Here is a 25,123-nt window from a genome sequence, read left to right as displayed (position 1 = left end):
CCCATCTCTGAAAATGAGTCTTTTGAGGGACATTTTGGATCTAAACCATAAAAGATATCCATTACCATCATATAAACATTCTGCCCAGATTTTGGAGTTTGCATATCATTTTACAATAAAATTTGCTGGGCTTCTATGGAGAAATGACTGAGTTTAAGACTAAGACATGGAAAATACAATGGGAATGGCATGTCTTGTGATGCCAGAAACAAAGAATTACTGAAAAATAAACAAAAATATGTTGGGGCTATGTCAAAAAGATCTAGGAAGGTACTTGAAGTAACTCTGAATAGTCCCATCTGGGACAATTTAAGTAACAAAACAAACATTGGTAGTAATGAGCTATAATCTATAAAATTAGAATCCGTAAGAACACACCAAAAAAAAAAAAAAAAAAAAAAAAAAACAACAAAAAACCAAACCAGAGAGAGTGGATCAAGAAACAAGATCCATCGATATACTGTATATAAGAAACACATCTAACTGGAAAGGAAATTCGTAGACTGCAAATCAAAGGAGAGAAAACAATTGTCCCATGTAACAGGAGACCAATAAATAAATAAAGCAAGAGTAACTTGCTCATCAACTGCAGAATGGATAAGAAAGATATGGTATTTTCATGCAGTGGAAAGCTTCCCAGTACAAAGTAGAATAATCTCAAGGCTCTGATAGATAAATGGATGCAACTGGAGATCATGTCCATGGCCGAAACAGTTCGAACTCATACGCGTGCACCCTAGCATAAGAAACAGAAGGAGTTAATGGATCCAAAAGCAAAATAGTTAATGTAAGAGCAAAGGGGAGGAACCAGCTGGAGGGAAAGATGGAAACTTCTGTCAATTTCTTATTGTGTTATCTTGAACTCTTGCATTGTTTACACAATTTTGTTAGGTTTGGCTTTGTTCTGTCTTGTTTTGTTAGATTTTATGCTGTCAGATGGTAGGGGCAGCTATTTTGAATATAGTGGGATAGTTTATGGTAACTATGCTTTCCTATTGTATTGTTTTGAAGTCTTATAATGCTTTCATTCATTGGTTTGATCGGTTTTATTCTGTTTTGTTTGATTTTATTATGTGTGATGGTATAAACAGCTATTTTGAAAAAAACAAGACATTATGGTAGCCATTGCTGATTTACTATCATCTTGTTTTGAAGTCCTACCATGTTTTTGTTGTTTTGTTTTGATTGGTTCTATCCTGTTGTGTTTTATGTGATTTTATTATGTGTGATGGTATAAACAAATTTTTGAGGAAAATGAGGTATTGTATAGCCATTGTTCATTTCCTGTTATTTGGGTTTTGAAGTTCTGTATTTTTTTCATTCTTTTGAATGGTTTTATACTATTTTGTTATGTTTGATATTATTGTGTATGAAGGTACGCTCAACCATTTTGAAGAAAAGAGACATTATGGTAGCTGCTGTTGATGTCCTGTTTTCTTGTTGTGAAGTGCTGCATTGCTTGCATTGTTCTGTTCTGATTTGCTTTGTCCTGTTCTTTTTAAAAATCTCTTTAAAATAAAAAAGATTTTAAAAAGTAAGCAAGAGAGTGACACAGAGAGAAAAAATAGCAGAATTCTAATTAACAAACATAGCAGCAATAATTAAGTCAGGAAAGCATTATTTGGCAGACATTAAAATAATTGTCTCTAGCAAGATTCACCAATAAATGCTACAATGGGTGGGCAAATGGTGTGAAACATGATGTTATGGTTTGTGTCTAGGTGTTCCCTCAAAGCCTCATGTGGTCAAAGGTGACTGGACCTAGAGTGTGTGATGCTGGGATCAATGATGTGTGATTACTGAATTAGTCCACTGATTGGTTTGGCATAGTTCTGGGCAGGACTAAGCTTGCCTCACCCTGGTGCGAGTACAACTTCCCCTAAGGGTGTGCAATCTAGAAAAAAATATAAGGGATGGAAAGAGGATCACTTGTCACTTGTTGCTTGATGTTTGCTTCCTTCTGCCTGCTGCCTCCTCTGTGATGCCCCTCTGCCAACTACGAACTGAAATCTCTACAAATTATGAGCTGCCATATCATCTTTGGGTGTCAGGCACATATCCCAGCATCAAGAACAGTGACTAAGGCACATGATATCTACATAATCTTAAGATATGTACTTGCAAGTTTCATATTAATTACAAAGGAAAACTAGTAACGTTACAATAGAGAAACATGGTAGGCACCATCTTAATTCATTATAATTGTGATGGTCAAAATCATTATCACACATCTTTGGTAATGATGCACTAAGTTGGATACAACATTTTTTTCTGGTATTTGCTCCAAAAATGATAACGAGTTTACATCATGAATAAGCATCTGGTGACCCCAAGATGAAGGCCATTCTACAAAATAATTGACAAATACTGTTTGAAAATGTCAAGGTCATGAGTGACAAAGAAAAATCATTCCATATTAAAGAAAACTAAGGGGACAAAATCAAAAGTAGAGTGTGATCCTGAAATAAGTCCTGAATTAAAAGAAAAGGATACTTGGAGATATTTGAATAAAAGTCTATAAATTAAATAATAGTATTGTGTCAGAAAAAACATGATTTTAATCATTGTTTGGAGGTCATGTTAGATTAAACATCTGGAGAATTTTAGTAGAATGTACAGAGAATATTCATACTACTTTTGTGTTATGTTTCTGAAATCATTTCAAGATGAAAAGTTTTTTCACAATTAAAAAGACATTCAAAAATTTTCAGCCTTTAAAATGTTTCTGGGATCATCTTTTTAAAGAAGTCTTCTTCCCCTTTATCTTTTGTAATTCTGTACTTGTGTTTATTTCTTATTATAATGGTTTTTAGTATGACTCAGAAGTCTGTAAACTGGATACCGAAACTACATTAGCCTTCAATGTTTTTAAAACTTTTGTCTGGTACAAAGGTTTCGTCTCCCACTAAGTCTAATTTTCATAGTTCCTCACTATCTTTTATTGTCTCAAACGGGCTGGCATTACTCATTTAACTATTAATATTTTCTTTCTTTCTTTTTAAAAAGTGGTTTAAATGCATCTAACATACCTTGAAATACTGTGTGACAACTTAAGGAAATATATTTCCATAGATTGCTTGATTTAGGCTCTGTTTAGATGATCATATTTGCTGATTCATGGTATGTGAGTCAACTTTTATTACATCATGAAAATAAGTGCTATTTCACTTTTGACTCATAAATAGCCATTAGTCACCAACTCCTAAGATGATTTTTGAGGTTAATAACAGTTTAGATCAATCACTAAATATATGAAAACGAAGACATTAAGAGTCTTTCTACATTTGTTTCTCACTTCAGAGAAACCTGATGACTGGCTGTTGGTTTAGGAATTCTTGCCCTGCCTGCTTTATAATCCAATCACCCAGAGTGCTTTAAAAATACCGTCTTCCCAGAGACTCAGATGTAATTGCTATGGAGTGTGGTATAGGCATCTTTAAAAGGCTTCCCGGATGACGTTAGTGTACACCTAGGTTTGAAAAATCACTACCTTCTTTTTATGTTGGGGGTGAGCAGCACCCATGATTTTAGGAAAGGGGTATAATAGGGACTTCAATGACTTGAGAAAGTTTATTCCTTCGAGTTTCCTTTGATGTGTAGGGTCGACCTTTGAAAGAATAAATAAAATAGATAAGCCTTTAGCCAGACTCACCAAGAGAACAATGAAATTGACTCAATAATAAAGGATTTACCAACTTAAAAAGCCCAGGACCTAAAGGATTCACTGGTGAATTTTACAAAACCTTTAAGGATGTTATATTGCCAATACTAAAGCTCTTCAAACAAATTCATTTATGGAAGCTAGTATCACTCTGATCCCCAAACCAGATAAAGACCCAATCATAAAAAAGAATTATAGATCAATCTCTCTTTTTTCTTGTACAGAGTATTTAAAAAACAATAAAAATGATATAGAATTTTAAATCAAGATAGGAAATTAACAATTATTATATTGCATAGTGTTGCCTTCAAAATATTCTTTAATAAACATAGATGTAGACTGGGAAGCCAAGCAAGCACCTCCCCTCCCTGGTAAGCCATGGCAGTGTAGCAGACTGCACCCCTTCCAGGGGGAGAACCAGCAGCAGCTCCTGAGAGCCACACCATGTTGGAACTTAGGATGCTGTGAAACCAAACAACCACCCTGCCTCCCTGCTAAGCAATAGTGAACCTACTGATGCTGATGCACAGCCTAGAGCCAAATATCCCATTCCCCTATCCCCCTTCTCCCCCCCCCCCGCCCATTAGCAAATGGGAACCAGAAATCTGGGCATCTCCTGGGAGATTGACCATAGCAAATAAGGGGGACTTCCTTCTACCATCTCTTTGAAGGCAAATATTTTTATTACTGTTTTGCTCTTTAATGGTACTGCTCTATTCAATATTCTGTTTTAATAAGTTCTATAGTGTTCTATATTTCATCTCATTTTGATATACGTGATTGAAAGAACAACTATTATAAAGATAACAAAATATACTGTGATACCTATTACTGTTATCCCAGTAACCTGCTGTGAAGTTCTGTACCAATTTCACTGCATAATTTTAGTTGGCTTTATTCTGTCTTTTTCTGTTGTATACTTTCAAAATAAAATTAAAAAATAAACATAGATGTAAAAAATCTTCAATAGAATATTAGCAAATAGAATGTAGCACATTATCAAAAAGGTGATATGATCAAGTAAGTTTCACCCTCATGATGTAAGGATGGTTCAACATACATACGTCAGTCAACAAGCACAATACAACACATAAACAGGAGCAGGGTCAAAAACCTTATGTTCCTATCAATAGACAGAAAAGGCTTTCAACAAAATCCATCACCTTTTCATGATAAAAGCACTGAGGAAAATAGGTATTGCAAGACCATACCTGAATGTGATAAAGGCAATTTATGACAAACCAATAACCAGCAATATACTAAATGGGGAAAAGCTACAGCACTCCTCCTAAATTCAAGGACAACACAAGGATGCCCACTCTTCTATTCAAAATAGTACTTGAAACATTAGCCAGAGCACTAAGGCAAGAGAAAGAAACAGAAAGGATACATATAAGAAAGAAAGAAGTAAATTTATCATTATTTGCAGATGACATGATACAGTACATAGAAGACCCAAAGGACTCCACCAAAAAACCTTAGAATTAATAACTTTAGTGAATTACCAGGATACAAGATCAACACACAAAAATCATTAGCATTTGTGTACATCAACAATGAACAGGATGAGAAGGAAATTCTGAAAACAATACCATTCATAGGAGCTCTAAGACAAATGAAATATTCAATATTTAGCTGAGCTGAGAGAGTGAAAGATCTCTACCAAGAAAACTACAGTACTCTGAAGAAGACCAAGAGGACATCAGAAAATGGAAAGATGTTCCCTGCTTGTAGACAGGCAGAACCAATATTGCCGAAGTGGCCATATTCCCAAGACTGTTATACAGATTCCATAAGTTCCAATAAAAATACCAACAATGTTCTTTATAGATCTACAGAAAACAATCCTAAAATTCATACGGAACCAGAATAGCAGAAGTAGTTTTGGGCAATAAGAGCAAAGCAGGCAGCATAGCAATACCTGACTTCAAGCTATATTACAAAGCAATAGTGATAAAAATAGCATGGTACTAGAACAAAAACAGACGCATGGATCAATGTTACAGAATAAAGGATACGAAAACCTCTCCAGACATATTGAAATATTTGATGTTTGACAAAGAGGCCAAAAACATATGTTGGAAGAAAGATAGCCTATTCAACAAGTTGTGTTGGGAAAAGTGGTTATCTGTTTGCAGAGGAATTAAACTGGACCTTACTTCTCACCATATACTAAATTAAAATAAAAACAGTTCAAAGATTTAAATATTAAAACAGAAACATTAAACCTTCTGGGAGATAAAATAGAAAAACACTTGATGACATAGGTTTAGGAACGGATTTCCTAAACAGAACCTCAATTGGCCAAGAAATTACAGCAAGAATCAACAAATGGGATCATATCAGACTAAAAAGTTCTATATAGAAAAATAATCAATCATGGAGTGAAAAGACAACCTACAAAAAGGGGGAAAAGTTTTAACAGCTATTCTTTAGACAGAGGACTAATGTCTAAAAAATACAAATTACTAAAAAGGAATCAAACTACATAAAATTAAAAATAGTCAATATTAAACAGACATTATACAGAGGAAGAAATACAAATGATCAATAAATACATAAAAAAATGTTTAACATTTTTGGCTAGTAGAGAAATGCAGTTTAAACATTTAGATTCCATCATACTCTGAAAAGAATGACAATCATGCCTGTTATCCTAGTATTCAGAAGCTGAGGCAGGAGGATTGTGACAAGTACAGTGCTAGCCTGGACTATACAACAAGACTGTCTCAAAAAACCAACCAAGCAACCAACAAACCAACAAACAAAAAGGTAGCAATCATTAGGAAATCAAGCAATAACAAATGCTGGCATGGCTATGGTGGCAAAGGAACCCTCCTGCATTGTTGGGGGGAACTAATACAGCCATTATGGAAATGAGTATGGAAATTTCTCAAAGAATTGAAATTAGAAATTCCATATGACCCAGCTATCCTACTGCTAGGTATCTTTCCAACAGAGTTTAAATCATCATCCTATAGTGATACATGCACACCAGTGTTTATGGTAGCATGATTTGTAATGGTGAAATCCTAGAAATAGCCTATATACCCATCAACAAACAATTTGATAAAGAAAATGTGGTATCTATATAATAGAATCAGCTATAAAAAATTGAGACATTTGTAGGAAAATGTATTTACCTAGAAAGTATAAGGTTGAGTGCAATAAACCAGATACACAAACTTAAATACTGTGTGATATTTCTCATTTGAGTGAGGCAAAGTACAAACAAAGAAAATAACAATGGATAGACAGAACAAAGACACAGATGGCTTGCAATAGGGAAGAGGTCCAAGAGAACAAGGGTAAGAGGTGATGAGGAGAGGAAGAGGAAATAGTAACAAAGATGTGCCATGTCCATGAACCTAATAACCGCAACTAATGTTAGCACTATATGCCATAACATAAGACAAAAATATCAGTAAGTATGCAAAGGGGGTGAGTGGAGGAAGGAATGAGGCAGGAATTTTTAAAAAATATGGTGTATATATGTAGCAGCTCCCAAAGATGACTGTAAACTGGATGAATTACAAACACATAGTAATAAAATAATTAAATTTAAAAATGAAGTAACAAATTCTTGTGAAACTGTTGGGGAGAAAGGAATCCTTTTACATTGTTGGTAGGAATATAAACTAGTACAACCCTGTGGAAATCAGAATGGAACTTCCACAAATTCTAAAAATTCTTTCAACCCACTTACTCCCATCTTAGATATCATTTCAAAACAGTTAAAGTATCATATTACAGTGACACATGCTTACCTATGTTTCTAGCAGTACAACTTATACTAGGTAAAGCTTGGAAGCAGCCTGTATGTTCATCAGCAAATAAAGGAATAAAGAAAATATATTTGTTACACTACAGAATATTATTTTGCTATAAAAAGGATAAACTTGAGTCAATTATAGGAGAGAGGTGGGACCTTGAGAACCATAATGTTAAAGGAAATAAATCAGCCTCACAAGCTTAACTTTCACATGGCTTCTCTTATATTAGAATCCCAAAATATAAACAAAGAGCAAAATAAAGATAGTAGTACATCAGTTCATGAACTTAATTTTTTTCCAAGGTTCTGGTCAAACAGAACTGGATGAGACCCAATTCCGGAGCGTCAACATTGACTCTAACCATTGAATTTGAGTTGGTTCTCCACTAGTTTTGTTTGTAACTAGAATTAGGGAAAAGAATCAAGTTTGTGAACCACGGTATCACTCTAATAGGAAGTAGGGAAATAGAACTTCTGAAAAGAGGAGAGGACGAAGAGAACATGGAGGGAGAGAAGTAGAAAGGAGTGAAAAAAATTAAGGTACGTCATGTACATGTACTAACTATACATGGGGAATGTAATCATTATATACCACAAAGATGTAACAATAAAAATAAGAATTTAACAAAAGAGAAGTTTTTTTTTTTCGAAATCATTTGTCCTAACTCATTCATTTGGCCATCACTTTGCCTCTTTTTAATACCACAGAGTCCTAAACTTCTGACTCATGCTTTACCATCCATCTTCAAAATTCCTATTGGATTTGACCTCTGGCCTTTTCTTCTTCCCAGCCCTCCCCTGAGTACAAGGTGATGTCTCTCTGTGGCTGCTTTAATTTGCCTTAAGAAACTTCCTAAAGACTCAAGTCTACTTTTCGTAAAGATTTCTTTATTTCTTCTATGTTACCTCTTCTATGTTGACACTGGGTTTATTGTTCGTTGAACCTCCTTCTACTGGGTTTGTTCTATAAGATATACTGTAAGATTTAATGCCTTACCACATCAAAGAGATTCCACGGAATGACAATTTTTTTCTTCTAGTTTGGACTGGTTGATTGAAATGGAATTCACCTATGCCTTTGAAACTTCAACTGGAATGGTTAAGATAGCTTGGGGTCTTTTCCCACATGAGAATCATCCTCCAATAAGTTAGGGCTTGTTTGTGTGACAGTGGAAGAGTCTATGGAAACAGCAAGAGAGGCCAAGCACCAATTGGCAGTGTTTATTCAAGCCTCTGGTTGGATGACAATTGGCAAAAGTCAAAAGACAGGCACATGGTCACACACACAGTCAGTATGGATTGGGGTTACTAGAGCGGTGACCACTGCTGCAAAATTAGACCACGACCTTCCCTCTAATTCCAATTATTCATGCACCTTTAAATGAAAAATATATACACCTGCTCCGAGACTTGCATAATTTGTGTTCAATTATAGCATTAGGTTCAAAGTTCAGGACACTGGGATTTTTATACAGTCCAAAAGAAGATGAGGCCCTCATTCTTTGGCTGCCACTCCTTAGGATTCAGAAACCTGTAAACTGAAGAAGAAAATATATGCTTTGCATGTACTCAGTTTTGTGTCAAGAGACAGGAGAATAGCAACAAATATTTCTAGTTTAGAAGGGAATTAAAGGAAGGCACAGTCAGAAATTAGCAATTCATAAGAATCTGGAGTCCTACTGAGCACATGCTCCTAGGTTTCCTGCTCTGGGGTTCAGCTCTGTTCCCAGTCACTGTTTTCTATCTCTACAGATCCTGTTACCTAGATTTTAGCCTTGCCATCTGAAGAGGTTGCCTGAGATAATATTCTTCTTCTATAAGTAATAGCGCTTGATAACAGCTGAATAGCTGAGTCTACTTCTGACTTAAAATTACCATCACCATCTTCATCACCATCATCATCAAAATCAGGGTCTCAAAGGCCATTTTACATTTGTGAAATCTCAGATCTTTTAACATCATGCTGACTAGGTATTTTTTTTTAATAAGGCCCTCTTTAAAATGTGAGTCTTCTGTTATTTTCAGTCAATCTAACACATAATTCCAAGTCATATGTGTAATTCTTTCTGTCACTGACACTTCTTTGGTTTGGGCATATTTGATTATGAAACATTTTAAGACTTTTAAGAAGCCCTCTGTGCTACCTAAGATGTTCTACTAGGGACCACTTTGTGAAACTCAGAACCTCAAATTTAAGAACCAGTAAGGTTAAAAAAAAAAAAGAAAGAAGGAAAAAGAAAGAGAGAAAAAGCAAAGAAATACCTAGAGAATGTTCAACATAGAATGGGACTAGGAATGAACAATTTGGGACAATCAGTTGTCACTGATATGGGAATGGATAAAGTGAGATTAGGAACACAAGACTGGGCAAACTGTCGGAATTTGACAGCTATCATCCCATTCTCAATTCAGTTTTCTGAAATGCTTTTACATTTAATATTATTTTTCAAATACTTTTGCAAGTTATTTCACAGTGTTTGTCATGTGTTATGTTAAGTGACTGCATTACCCCCTATTGGTTTAATAGCCCGCCATTTATCATTGTTCTATCATGCCACATTTCAGCAGCTTTAGTTTTCTGCTGTTAGAATAACTTTACTGATCCATCTTTATAAATTCTTACTTGTGAGTTTATCAACTATGGAATGTTTGATAATCGTGAATCAGATTACTGGTGTCAGCATAAAAATGTATTTGAAGCAAATCAATTAAATGGCCATTGTTTTCTAAGTATCTATATTAACTTATGCATCGATTTATAACATTAGCATCCACGCTATCAGTTTTCTGGAAGCCTAAATCATCATGAGTTTTATCAGATTTTTCTTTCCTTTTTTTGGAATTTAGCAGATAAAATAATATAGCAACGGTTTTTATTTGCAGTTTTTAAATTTCTAAGAAGCTTAATCATTTTTCTTTGTAAATTTACCAAAGCTAATTTTCCTTGTGTGAAGTTGGTTCCAGGGCTAGACTGTAAAACTATCATTAGATCCAGCTGCAGAAGAAAAAAAATTAACAGTAGCCTTTTTCTATTCCACATAAAAGAGGTTGAGGAGAGTCCAGGCCCACCCAGGCGCTCCTGCTTTGTAAATCTTAGGGCTCTGTTACCCTCAGCAACTGCTTGTCTTGACCTTATGCTCTGATTCTAATTAGCAGGAAGGAGATTCCTGTGGGGATGAGCCATTTCCCTTGAAGGGCATTGTATAGAAGGTGCACACCACTTCTGTTTATACCCAGTGACCAGCATTATTTCCAAGAGAGATTAGATCAGAGCACAGAGCATCAGCAGACTGTCACGGACAGCTAATCTCTGTCTCCCATTAGGCTGAAAAGAACAGCAAGAGGAAGAAAAAAATGATACAATTCAGCAAAGGGCGTAAATGAGAGAGGAAAGCCAAAACTCACACAGGGACAAAGGAATAGGTATGTGGCATTGAGAAAATGAGTGGTTCTTAAATTTAAGCCCTCGTGATACAGGAGGATGAAACTCCCAAACTACTAGGTATCTGGCATGAGTTTGCATTCTCTAAAATTGAAGAATGAATTTTAGGAACAGTGGAGGTTAAGAGCAGAATATATTTATTGAGAGAAAGAAAGCTTCTGTCTGAGAGAGAGACAGAAGAGGTCCCCAGTGGATTGCCAGGGACTCTGTCTTTTCTAGGAACTTTTACAAAGTAAAATAATGAGGTGAGATGGGTCCAAGGTGAGGAAAACTGGGAACTCATAAGGTGGGGAAAACTGGGAACTTGTAAGATAAGCATAAGGTGGGACAGAAGTGTGATCAACCAATAAGATTAATGGCTCAGGTAAAATTGATTAAATCAGGAACAAATGGGGAAGCGAGTCACATAGGAAGTGGGAGTGCTGAACAGCAAGTTACTCTTCCTGTAGGGAGCTCCGAGGGTGACTCCTGACTTCTTCAGGAGGATAGAGAACTATTTAGTGTCAATCCTTAGGATGTGGGTGCATTTGCTTGATCCTTTGTCTTGAGATCTGGTACAGTGGGAAGTGTATGTTTCCTTTAAGCTCACAAGACATTTAGTCCTTGGTGCCAGCTCCCTCGAGGGCCTAGCCCTGTCTGACTGCCTATAATATTTCTAACTAACTCAACTACCTGTAACACTAGTACTTAAATGCAAGCCGTCTCTCATAGGCTTTCCTCCTCTTCCCCAAATTCTAAACATGTTTTCAAAGCTCAGTACACATCTCAATACCATCTGCAATCCTTTCTGATCAGGACAGAGCACTTACTTGATTCAAGACACCAAAATAGGTCTTGTTAGTTATCACTGTGTGTTTTTGGTCAACCAAAAAAAATTTCAGATTTATAAAAAAGAAGGAATTCTCTTGCATATTTTCCCAATGGTTAATATTCCTTACCAACATAGCTTCCAAGATTTTCTAAATTTAGTAATCTCTGATTCATCCAGATACCCTGTTTGTTGGGAATCCAGGATTTTATTCAGTGAATATAACATCACAGAAAATATGAAGTGTTTACATCATCAGTTTTTTATGTTTTTCTACTTCATAAATAAATGGTGTGACTAAGGTATAAACACAAGAAATATACTAATATGACATGATTTTTATTTTTTGTTTTGTTATTTCTTTTGATATCCTCAGATTTGCTTTATAGGTAACCCAGAGTTATCAGAGTATATTCCTGAAAGCTGTTAGATGTGGCTTGAAATTGTATATCAGAACACAGAAGTATGTAGAGTGGTGGGAATGATGGTCAGTGATCAAAGTATCATAATGACATTTATAAAAGGGTATACTGCTCACTATTCACAAATGAGTAATATACACTAATTGACTGCTACTTACAAAGCACAAAGATACTGTGGCGGATCTAAAGATGAATCAAACTTGGACAGGATTCTGCTCCTAAAGAATGTTTAGCCTCACAGGTAACAAATACAGATATAAAAGTTATTATGTAACATTTCAGTGTTCCTTCAACTGTCAGAAAGAAGAAACTCCTTCAGTAGAAGGAAGCTTACCTTGGATTGATAAAGCACACTCAACTTGAATGGGTCAAAGGACTCCTGGACTTTGCCCTAGGGTCACCTTTTGTCTTAGTGGAGGAGAGGTTTACTTGGGCTCAAGATTTTTAGAGGTTTCAGGCCATAGTCAACTGATTTCAGTGCAAAAAATCGCCTGGCGGCAGGAAGGCATGGTAGATGAAAAGCTGCTCGCATAATGGCTGCCAGGAAGTAGAAAGAGAAGGAAGATGTACATTTTCCTGTCACACCCTTGATGACCTCTAACCAGGCCCCACCTCCTAACAGCAAGTTAGCTACAACCCTAATTATCCAATTACCTTCCCCAAACTCCTCCTCTGATTGTATGAGTTTTAGGGCCATTCTTGATCCAAACTGTAAACACTTTTCAATTGGCAGACTGTTATTTTGGGCAAATTGCTTATTTTTCATGTGTAAAATGAGCACAGTAATACTGACATCACACTCAGTGCATGTCTTGTTAGTCCATACAAGTCATTAAAGATTCTGTTAAGCATAATATGCTATAATATAGTTAATTGCCTTATTAAGCTGGCTATAAACTACAACTTGATTCAATTATCAATGAATACATTCTTTTATAGCATGGAATTATTTAACAGCTCACTCATCACAGATCACATAGGTCCATTGATTCCACTTCCAGAAAGTTCTTGACACTTCTCGAACTATCAGGCTGAGACTTGAGGAAGGAAGAATTCCCAGATGCCTGAGCCAAAGCAACCTCAGGGGATCCACAGTCTTGAGTGTCTGTCTTCTCGTCTTGCCCATGGCAGAGGTCCCTTAACCTAAAAATACCCAAGCTGGGAAGGGAAGAAGATACAGTGTGAGGAAATGGGAAGAGAGAAGTTTGGACAGAAAAGTAGGAAAATGTGAGGGAAATGGTATCTTGCCTAGAGATACTGTGTAAGGTGGTCCCCTTTATCATGGGAAGTAGAGCGGAAGACCTTTCTCTTTCTCCCTTTTAAAATATAGTACTGCTCTGTTCTGCTCTGCTCTGCGAATACCTTAAGTAGTAGGAACATTTGAGAAGTGAATGCAGGAGGTGCAGCTGAACACCAGCAGGATTTCTTAGTTCTAATACCTAAGCTGCTCACTTACTGATACGTGTAGCATGATCGTGACCACTCCTGGGAAACTCTGTTTTTGTTCTTCTCTCGCTCTCCTTCTAGAAACTGGGCTCTGGAAGAGTCTTCAGATTTATGGATCCAGGTTAACTTTGCCCAGAAAAATGAAATTGCATTGGGAGTCTTTTCTGGTTGGTAGTTCAAACATTTACAGCTGATTGTACATAGTGATCTTGAGATACTAAAAAGATTTGAGGTGAAAAAAAAGAAAAAGGAGGAAGCATGCTGGAGCAAAGTGAATAGGGGAAGTCTCACCTACTTCATAACCAAGAGGAAGGCCTTTAGAAGTTGCCTTCTTCTCATTTGTAAATTACCTTTCCAGACAGGCTTGGGCCATAGCACGCACATCTTATGCACCAATCTGAAATCCAGGAATGAGCTCCCTGAGAAGGAGCATTGACCTGGAAGATTGAGAGTGGAGAGAAAGGAAGGAGAAGAAAGGAGGATTTGGAGGGAGGTCATTCTGCTTGGCTTGTTGAGATGGGCTTTAGATCTTGAGCTTGAAGGAAACAGATATTGGAGTGAATACCAAAAAGACACATAGAGAGATAGTACCCAGACAATCTGCTTTTTTAATCTACCAAGTTTTATCAGGAGTACAATGCCATTGGCAATTTGAAGATAAATTCCTCAGATCTTAGTTTCCAAATGTGCTTTTTAAAAATCAAACACCCTGTGGACATATCCTGGGTATCATGTTCCTTTTCATTCTCCATCTTTTGTTTTAAAATGAGTCTGACAGATTTCAGAATGAAAGTGTCCCAGAGAAAAACTCTCCAGAATCCTGAACAAATGGTCAACTTGAAATATCGCTGTCCAGGTTTCAAATACATATTTGGCACTGCTTTCAAATAGGAAGAGGTTAAAGATTAAGACTGTAGTTTCAAATTGGGAGTATTTTCTTAAGCATTTAATCAAACTCCCTTGGGAAATATCTCTTTGAATTTTTGCCAAGTGATTATTCTATGTTGTTAATCTATAGTCATTTTAAAATTTAGGTACTATCTGTTCACTTCAATGTTTCTATAGACTTACTAGCCCAATAGCTTTGCTGGTAATTTTCACAAAACATTGTCTTATCCTAAACCAGGCACAGTGGTGCATGCCTGTAATCCCAGATATTCAAGAAGCTAAGACAAGAGGACCACAAGTTGGAGGCCAGTCAGGATGATTTAGTGAGATTCTGTCTCAAAATAACATAGAAAGAGTTGGAGATGTAGCCCAGGGTTAGAGCATTTGCCTAGCATGCTTGAGGTCTTGGGGCTAAGCTCCAGTAACCTCTTGCCCAAAGTTACTCTATTTCAGGAGTAAGAAATATGCATTCATGATACATCAACTAATCTTTTAAAGAAGGATGGTTTCCTTTTCTATGTTTAATGATGAGCTAAAATTTTTATAATTTTACTTTATTCAGTTATACATATATTAATTTTAATGATGAATCATCCAGAACATTTAGGCTCTTATTAACATTTAGGTTCTTATGGTGATGGGAAATTTTAACTTCTTCAATTTTGTATTATTATTAATAATAAAAATATCAAATCTAGTAAAATTAAAATATGTAAAATTATAATCAAAGCATATATTTTATTGCCCAGCATTGTGATGTAATGATCAGTAAAAGATTATCAATCTGAAAAGCCTTTATATTAACATAAAATTCTGTGGCAATATAAAATTGGAATGTAAATTCAAGAAGAAAAAATGATGGAAACTTTTTTGGCTGTTAAAACAAATCCCATTTGTATGTTTTTTGAATAGATGAAAGTGGGTTTTCAATATAGTTAATTGAGTAAGTCAGTGTGCCAAAGTTTATATCTCTTTTAATTATCTAAAATTGCAACGGAAATTTTGTTAATTTAAAAATGTGTGAGGCTGCATTATTTCTCCCAAAGTGTTAGGAGGTCCCAGAACAGAGCATTTTGCAGCCCCAGAAAATAGAAGTTTAGAAAAGAAAATGTTGACAAGGATGTGCCACCTGCCTCTCCAGTCTTGCCTCGGAGTGGGGTTCTGCCATCTCAGGGCTGCCTCTGCCTTGTTGCTTGGGCATCTCACTTGGCTTTCTAAGAGAATACAAAGCAGGTGAACCCCAAGTACACACATCTCTTCCATATAGGGCTTGCACAAACCAGTGTGACAGTGGACTGTGAAGATGTATCCACGGTTCTGTACTGCACTCTGCGGTTTAACCTACAAGAGTGACAGAGAGGGATTTAGTGGTGGGGTAATCAGACATTTTGGAGTGCTCTAATCTTGGAAAAGCTGCTGTTTGGTTTAAAAAGTAGCATTACAGAAAGCATTTTGGAATGCATAGGATGCACGGGTCATCCTATGGTCCTTCATTGTCTAGAGCACTAGGAGAGACTGAGTGTAGACTCTGATTTTCTCTGAACCTCTGAAGCCCCATTTGTGGAGACCTTTGGCCCTTCAACCTGACTTCATTGATCATCTGCTGATGCTGCCTGCCTGTTTTCCTCTCCCTGCACCCCTGGCCACTTGCTTAGGATGATTTGCCAGTAGACTGTTGGGCAAAAAAGTATTCTGAGCTCTCTGAGTCAAAGGAAAGGCATCCTCGGGATGTGGGTTTCTCAGCTTCTCCAGGAGTTGTTTTGTCCGTTGTCCCCAGCTCTCAAAAGGACAGTCTGTGCCTTGAGTGTTGACCCCAGGGCTGGCCAGGTGGAGGTCGAGGCAGGTAGGAGGACAGTCTGAGGCTCTCTGAGAGGCTCTGCCAGCAACAACAAACAGGGCGTGTGGGGTGAAAGGGGTTCAAGGCAGCCATAGCCACGTGGTCTCCATGGTTCTGAAGGCTAAAAAGGAAAGTGTGAGAGTATAACGTAGCATCTTGAGACTGCAATCACATCATTTCCAGTCTGCTTTCTCTTTAATAAAATGATTCCATTTGATTGACAGAAGAGATTCACTGTATCTCAAATCTTCAGATCAGCAGTCCTCAAGGAAAGGTCAGTCAAGTCAAAGATACTTTCGTAATAATTTGAGGACATATTTTCATGATCTTGTGAGCACAGTGTGGAATTTTGCAGAGTTCCTGCAACATATAATGATATCTTTGCTTAGATCATGTGTTAGTTAGCTTTGTGCTATTCCAACAAAATGCTTGAGATAGCTTATAGGAAAGGTTTCTTTTGATCCGTGGTTTCAGAGGTTTCATTCCATGGTTAGTGGGCAATGCGGCTTTTGAGCCTGTGTCAACACCTTTCATCATGGCAGGAATGCTTAGTGGAGCAAGCAGGACTGCTAGTAAAAGAGAGAGAAGGAAAGAGTTGGGAGGGAGAGGCAGTGAGAGAAAGAAAGGGTGACAGAGACAGAGACAGAGAGAAGTTAGCTTCCCACAGTGCCCTTTGAGGACACACCCTATTGATCTAAATTCTAGATCCAAGCCATAGCAGATGACAAATAGGGCTTGTGTGTATTTTATATCTTGAAGTTTTTTCAGTTCTAATTTCTACCATAGTAAATATTGATACAGTACATTCCCTCCAGTGGATGTCTAAAACCACAGATAGTACCATAACCTATATATTTATGCCTCTAGACATACATAGTTCTGATAAAATTTGATGTATAAGCATAGTAAGAGATTTGCAACAATAATCAAATTAGAACTACACTGTAATAGAACTTATTTAAAGCTGAGCATAATGGTACACATCTGTAATTCCAACACTCAGGAAGCTGAGGCAGGAGTGTCACACTGAGTTCAAGATCAGCCTGATCTGCATAGTGATACTGTCTTTTTAAAAGTTATTTAAAATTTATAAGATGTTTATTTCTGGAGTTGTCCCACTTAGTAGTTTTTGACTGCAGGTAACTGAAGCCATGAAAAACAAAGTCACAGATGGAGGGGATGTGGTAGGGACTGTGGACATCTCTATTAAAGGTTTCAGTAATTTTTAAGCGTTATAAAAGAAAGCTGAGAACTAAGAGTTTAAGATCTGCTGCCTCAGATCTTGTTCCAGATATGTTTGTCAAAGGAGGTGAGAAACTGTTTAAAACCCCACAGAACCTGAGGCAGTGCACAGAGGAAGATTCTGCCGTACCACATTATCCAGGTTGCTTTGCTCACTGACCATTGACTGTGGCCATGAAACTGAATGATGCATCACCTCCCTCCACGTATTCGGGATGGAGGGCAAACTGTTGCTTACCAGCTCCCCTGCTCTCTATTCTTCCACACAGGGTTAGTCTTTAAGCCTGAGAATACAGAAAGACAGTAGTATAGCGTGGTGATAGAGAACGTCTTAAAGCTTTCAAAGATACAAACAGCCCACGCAGCATGCATGCCATAGGGGATTTCAGTTTTTCTGTACTCCACACTGGAGAATGTCGGGTTCATGGCTGGAGCCAGGAGCAGGTCACCTGGGGACATGAGCAGGTGAGGCTAGAGCTGCTGAGTGAGGAAGAAGAGCCAGCAGCAGACTCAGCTGGTATTGAAACTGACCGTGTAGGGATAATCAGAGCAAGTGGTCTCATCTCCTGGGTTCCAATTGTAAACCCAGTCTGCCGTGAGTAGGAATACCTTCCAACCCCCCCAGAGACATGGCAGCACATCTGGGACAAGGATCTTAAGATTATACAATGCATGTGCCCACTCTTCAGTGGTGTTTATAGGATACCCACTGAGTAGCCCTGGAAATGCAGCAGCGATAAGATGGATATGTGTCCTTTCTCTACCAAGATGGGCCACGATCTCCTTTTCAGATGCCAGAGGAAGAGGGATACAGTGAGCTATCTAAAGTCTCGATGTCAGTTGATAAAAGAACTATCTACTGTGCCCCTACTCCTAGGGGACACAGCAGAAATAAATGATGCTCTCTACCACCCATGAGCTTATAGTCTTGTTAGAGAAACAAGAATTATGCCCAAGATAGTATTATAAGGATTCAGAGGGCAGAGCTTGGTATTCCACAATGAGAGTATAAAAATCGTTGTTTATTTTCATTCAAGGCAGGATTTGTGTTAAAACAAAACCATTCATTGGGTTGCTTTTTTTATTATTTTAATCTGTTTGTTTAAGATTCAATTTATGAAAGACACATGTTTAAGACTACATATCACTGGCCTGGGGAAGATCAGACATCAAGTGTTTTGTTGGGGGAGAGAGGATACCAGGGATCAAACTCATGACCTCATGTTTGCCAGGAAGGCACTTATGCCACTGAGCTAAATCCCCAGCTTCCAGACATAAAAATTTGAAGTGTGGCTCTTGCCGAATCTAGCCAGCTATTTAGCTCAGTGACATAAACGCCTGCCTGGCTCTTATCGAATCAGACTTTACACCATTGTAAGGTTAGAAAATTCTGGGAAATCGAAGACCAATTTATTCAGAAATCAAAGAACATTTATATGTCTCTTGAAAAACTTCCCAGTGCCTAGTCTGAGAGGCCAACACTTTTGTTAAGAATGCCACAAATGCTTGAGAAATTTATTCTTTTTTTTTTTTTTTTTTTTGTCTTTTTCCTTTTTATTGGTACCGGGGATCGAACTCACAACTGCCTGCTTGCAAGGCAGGCGCTTATGCTGCTGAGCTAAATCCCCAGCCCCTATGCTTGAGAAATTTAGATGACAATGTAGCAGTAAATAGAAAACTGGGCTTGAGTTGTTTATGTAGAGACATAAAGCGTAGATTATCAGTAAGGTATAAATCAATAACAAGGTAAGAAAGGTCTAAGGAAGAGTTCTATAGATGGGTGGGATGTGTAAGTTCAGAAGGAAAATCACAAATTTATCAAGTGTTTAGGATGTGCCTGCCTCTATTTTAAATGTTTTTTTATATATTAACTAGCTCATTTAATCCTCCCACACTCCTATCAAATAGAGATAAGTATTATTACTATTTTTCAGAAGGAGGAAACTATGTCACATAGAAATCAATTCATCTACTGTTCTTCTGTTGTATGCTAACTTACTTTAAAATATTTCAGCTTATGGGCCAGGGATTTAGCTCAATGGCATAAGTGCCTGTCTGTCAAGCATGAGGTCATGAGTTCCATCCCTGGCACCAATATTAATAATAATAATCAGTATTATTATTAATACTGAGTATCATCACCTCTGTATGCCTAGTTTGGCTTTTAAGCTTGGAGTGGTTAATTACCATTTGAAGTCTACCAATCAACAGTATACAACCTACAGGTGCTATGCCCCATCCTCTTCTCCCCAATCTTGGTGGGCTGGTTCTGGGCCCGTCACACTGTTCCATCTTTCTTGAAGTGGCTCATACATGAAAGGTGCTTTATGGAATGGCCAATGGCAGATAAAAGAGAAACCTAGCTTATAAAAACAGATTGTGAGTGATAGTTTTGTGTCTGTTTGCCAGTGTTTTTGACAAAATTTGACCTATGATTCACTGTCTCGGTAATGCGCGCCTAAGGTTGCTGAGTACTGTTCAGTCTCCTTGACCCCTCATTGCCAGAGGTTACTAATACCTCCCTGTTGTTCTGAATACCTGTACTAGTGCCCGGGCCACACAGATGGTGCATGGTACCAGCTGCCTTCATTCCCAGGATGCCCCTCCTGACCAGCACACCACACTGTCTCTCTTTAAGTGGACTGAATACAAGCCAGTGAAAGGTAGGTGAAGGGGCAGAGTTTTCACAAAGAGCAAGAAGATTCAAGGACATCTAGAGACAGCAAAGTTTTAAGAGGGAAGATTTGTTGAGTCTGGAAGGCAGATAGTAGAAGGCAAGGGTGTGAGAATAAATGCCTCCCACTGCTGGATTATGTTTCCCTGGCACAGTGGGTTCGAGGGCTTGAGTTGGAATAAAATGTGTGGGATTAGTCAGTGGTGAGGTGGAGAGTTCTTTTGCTTCTTTTTAATTTTTCTTTTCTCAGGTGAATTTGGACTTCCCAGAACCAAGAGTGTGGAGATTGTCAGTAGGAAAACTTTGGAGACTGAATGTAGCCTCAGGGTCATGACAAGAAATATGTCCTGCTCTCTGGAACTTGTCAGGTTATAAAGGCCATTCGGTGGTAGATCTGGGATGTTGCCTACTCTTCAAAGATCCCCACTCAGCCAGACTCAGCCACTCTCAAAGGGAAGATGGACTGCAGGGCTCTTTGCTGCCCTCTTTCAAAGAGCTCAGGGTGAATTTTAAAATCTCTTGAGGTCAAAGAGTAGGACAGTCAGTTCTGGAAGAGCTGAAATGACTCTGACTTTTGCTTCTCTGCAAGAGCTGATGAATAATTCAAGGCAAAAAGTATAGGAGCTCTGCCAGAGGAGGGCAGCTGAGAGCAGCCACATCCTGCTTGGTTGCCAGGAGACTGAGTTGGGCACTGAAGGGCCGCGCTCCATCTTGTGCCTTCTTAGCACCCCTGACATTGGTCCCACATGGCTCCCAGGGAGCTGTGCTCTTTTTCAGCCAAAAGGATAAATGTTCACTCCAGAAAGTCCTTGGAAGAACTCCAAAACCCAGAGGAAAACAAGTGTGAATAAAAACATCAATGTACCCTCCCTGGGGTATCTGCATTGTACTGAGAGGACAAGGAAAGAATGGAGCCAAGGAGAAGGAAAGAAATGAGAGAAGCAAGTGGGGTTGTTGGGGAATCCCACGGCCCTGGCTGGACCTCAGTCCTGCACCTTCCACACTCAGAGATGACTTGTCCAAAGGCAAACCTTATTCACAAAGCAGCCCTTCCCCACTGGCTCACCTTGTTCCCAACTTGTTGATTCTCAGAAGGAATCCATATCAGGAGATCATGAGCACAGCAGATGCCTGCCTCCAGCTGCAACCAACCCACCAACGTCAGCTGTCTCATCACAGAGATCACGATCCAACTGTCTGGCCTTCAACTTGTCTAAGACATTCTTGCTGGATCTTATCACACTGAGAAAATACCTGTCAGAAAACAGCCCATGCGGGTTCCCCTGGATGCACAGCTGGGCAGAGGTCCTGACCCTGAAGCCCATGATCACTGACTTAGCCAACAGAAAGCCAATCCTGCGCCTCACAGCCTCTCTTTGCATTCCTTGCCTTGTGAGGAAGACTGGAAGACTCTCCTAGCAGCCCACCCAAAGTTAATGAGAAGAAAACCTACCCCCCAAAGAAGTGAACCTCTAGGGTGTGCCTTATTCATAGCACTTATGGAATTCATGTATTTTCAGTACATGGTAAGCAATAAAAGCATGGGATAACAACTTACTCATAAACTAATAGAAGTAGCAGCAGCTAAATCCAGGTTTTCCTACAAGACAAAGGAATGGGTGCTGAACTTTGTGAATCCTCACTGACCATCAGCAACATTCCCCAAACCTCAGACCGGAGTGCTATGAGTGTCGATTCTACTCAGTGAATAAACCCCCAGTGACACAGACTCAGTCATGTCTTGGAGAAGTGTAGTCTGATAACGTTTTCGCTGCCCAGTGATAATTACCCATCAAATTTCATTTAAAAAGATGTCTACACTTTTTATAAATATGCTTTCCTCTTGTTCACCAAAACTATGTCCTTGAGGGCAGGGAGAATAATGCCACGGGAGTCTGTGAATGTGTGAGGGAGTGTGTGTGTGTATGTATGTGTGTGAGTCAGTGCTCGGAGCCAAACACTGTGTCCCTCTCAAATTCCTGTATTGAAATCCTAACTCTCATTATAACTAGGCGGCGGGCTTTGGGTAGTCATTAGGATCTGAGGACAGAGCACTCACAGGATGGATCCATGACTTCTAAAAGGGACCTGGGAAAACTCTTTACTCTCTTTTCATTCCATGAGGACACCACAAGAAGACAGAAGTCTAGAACCCATAAAAGGACCTCTGCCAGATTCCATTCATGCCAGCTTCCTAGTCCTGGGCCTCTAGAATTGTGAGAAACAAGTTCCTGTGGTTATAAGCCCTCTAGTTTATGGCATTTTGTCATAGATGTTTGAACAGACTAGAACAATTGGGAGTTACTTCCTATTAAGAAAGAAACTGAGATAAATACAGATCTATTTATCAAGCAGAGATTGAACATCCACAGTGTTAGTAGGATTCAGGAAAGAGATAAACTGAGACAACAGCAGTAGAGCATTTTATGAGGGTATAGCTTATGCCACACCTTTTTACGTTTTGAGGAGTGTGCAAGCTGAGAGGGAATCCCAACAGTGCATGTTCAGTTCTCCATAAAATGCAGGAAAGTGGAACACCCAGCATATTTAAGAAGCGAGCTAGGGAATTACAAAGGAGGGGTGTTGGACTCTGAGGCTAGGGAGATAGGAAAAGTTTCCTAAAGAGGCAGTTTTGGGGTACACCCAGCCTCTACCTAGCAGGGGAAACACAGCAGGAGCTGTCACCCCTCCACAGCCGCCCTGGCTGCCATGGTCCCCACTCCTGGCTGGGTTCTGCCCCTGTCTCCCTCTTTCTATGTGTACAGGTTGGAAAGCTGCAAGCAGCTCCGGCAGCCTCCTCACAGCGGGAGCTCTGCTTCAGGATTTAAATAAATAATTTTGAGGTTGGAGGTTTCCCTTGCCTGAGATTTGAAGGGCAGGGGAGACACAGAGGCTGTCCTCTGGCAAAGCAAGGCTGGACATGTGACTCTGGAGAGAGCAGGCCACAGCTCCTGCTCTGTGGGCAAAGAAGGGACAGCATTGCCGGTGATTGCAATAGCAGCAGCAGCCTGCTCTCTGGCTGCCCCTGACAGCCTGGCTGGAAGACTGCACTCCGTCAGCACCCTCCCTCCCCACACCTGCTCCATCAGCCTCTGCCAGGGTATAAAACCTGGAGCCATTTCTGTTCCCTGCCCTGAACTCTTGAGTAGTGACACCTTGGATAATTAATTAACCCTGAGAGAAATGGCAGCTCGTTGCGCCAGCCTGCAAACTGGCCCTGGCTCCACCACTCCCACACAAAGCCCTATTCTGCTACCGGTGCCCTGTCCTTGCCCGGTGACGTCCGTGCATCTCTGCCGATCTCTCACCTGATCCCCTTCATGAACATGTGTCCCCTCTCGGCTCGCTGTCTCCGTGCTGGCCTGTTCTCCTGCTCTCCGTGCTCTCCTGCTCTCTCTTTTCTCTGAATTCGCTTGTCTTTTTATAGCACTAAGTCCTTGCACTTCTGCTTTTGCTTTCTTTCCCCTGGGACAATGGATCCTTTGTTCCTTGTGTCACTTCCTGATTATCAATGATGTGCGAGGTGCCATGGACCCAGTAAAGATGGGCAGTGAGATGCAAGCTGAAGGAATCCGGCGTTTAGTACGCGAGGTGAGTAAGGCCGTAGAAAGTGTATTCTAGCACCACACTGTTACAGAAAAGCTATCTCAAAAGGTGGACAACCAAGAAGGCCTGTGGAGAACACAGCCTGGCGCCCCCAGTGAAAGTGCATTAGAGAAGCACAGATCTTTAAAGAGATTAAATATGACATGTGGGAGTCTGTTAAACAGGTAAGATGTGTCCTCTAACAGAACAAGCAAACGGGTCTCAAGGAAAGGAAAGCATTTTGACAAAAGAGAATAACATAAAAAAGAAATTGAATGGACGTGAGACAGGTTTTCCATGTTGGCAAATTCTACTCAAATCCATAAAGCAGTGTGGTACATTGTAAGTTTGTAAATTGGGAGAATTTGTCTTCTTCTCTCAAGATTCAGCACTGTATCTTCACAAATGTTTGTTGAACGACAGCCATCATGTCAGTGGCCACCTAGACCCAAAAGCCAATTGCTCTCCTCTGTCTGGCCTCCATTCCCTCTCTGTTCCCTCCATTCCCCCTCTGTACACCCAGGCCAAGGAGCTTCCTGTTTACCTTTGACTCTCCTGGAGTCCACCTACCCATCAGGCTGAATGAATGGTTCTGCCTGTAAACTAAGTCCAAAGTTTGAGCACTTCTCAACACTTTGTCTGCTACCACCTTGTACCATTGTCAGAATCTGTTCTTGATGTCTGACAAATACAACATCCAGAGAGTGATCCCTTCAGAACAGGAGGCCTAGCACGTTGTCCCCACCCTTTATCTCTTCTAGGAGGTTGGACAGGTCTTACACTATCTCCTCCCTGTGAACTGATGAGGGGCACACACGCTCAGCACTTCTGCCCCAGCTAATCCCACATCAGCCGCTTTCTTTTCTGCACATGCACCTTGATCTTCCTGGCTTCTTCCAACTCTTGCCTATTTACCTCATTAGAAAATGTTCTTCTATCTCCTTTCTTGGACTCATTTGTAAGCCAATAGCCAAGCTGTATTAAGTCCCATAAACTTAAGAACAGTTCTAGAGGATTAGCTACCCAGAGGTTTAGAATGAAATTAGATTAAATGAAGTATCAATGTTGGCATCTTCTGAGGTTTGCCAGAACTTCAGACCTCTAAGCATCCCCAGAGAAGATTCCATTACTTCATCCTCCTCCTCTAATTTAACTTGCTATTCATTGAGAACCAGGCTCCTACAAGTTACATAATCCTTCCAAAATAACCTCTTACTTGGTATTTTTGTTTTTATGTTTGTTTAGGTAGTAATACCAAAAATACAGGTTTCATATCTTTCCTTTACAATAAATAAATTTCAACAGCTCGATTGAACAGGCTGTTATAATACCGCTCTTAGGGTACA

General features: G+C 39.2%; 1 long non-coding RNA gene across 1 annotated transcript; it reads right to left on the bottom strand.

The window, feature by feature from the left end:
• Positions 1–12,006: 12,006 nt before the first annotated feature.
• LOC134478078 (uncharacterized) lies at positions 12,007–23,719 on the bottom strand. The gene is made up of 2 exons (XR_010050445.1): positions 23,501–23,719; positions 12,007–16,636 (listed from the first exon to the last, which is right to left on the bottom strand). It is a non-coding gene; the product is annotated as an uncharacterized LOC134478078 (long non-coding RNA).
• Between the last annotated feature and the right edge of the window lie 1,404 nt (positions 23,720–25,123).

Source organism: Cavia porcellus, unplaced genomic scaffold, assembly GCF_034190915.1.
Source record: "Cavia porcellus strain 051 isolate PalLab524CR breed Dunkin Hartley unplaced genomic scaffold, mCavPor4.1 scaffold_11, whole genome shotgun sequence".
NCBI classification, from domain to species: Eukaryota; Metazoa; Chordata; class Mammalia; order Rodentia; family Caviidae; genus Cavia; species Cavia porcellus.
Note: the sequence above shows the minus strand (reverse complement) of the source record. Positions and strands in the feature narration are given on the sequence as shown.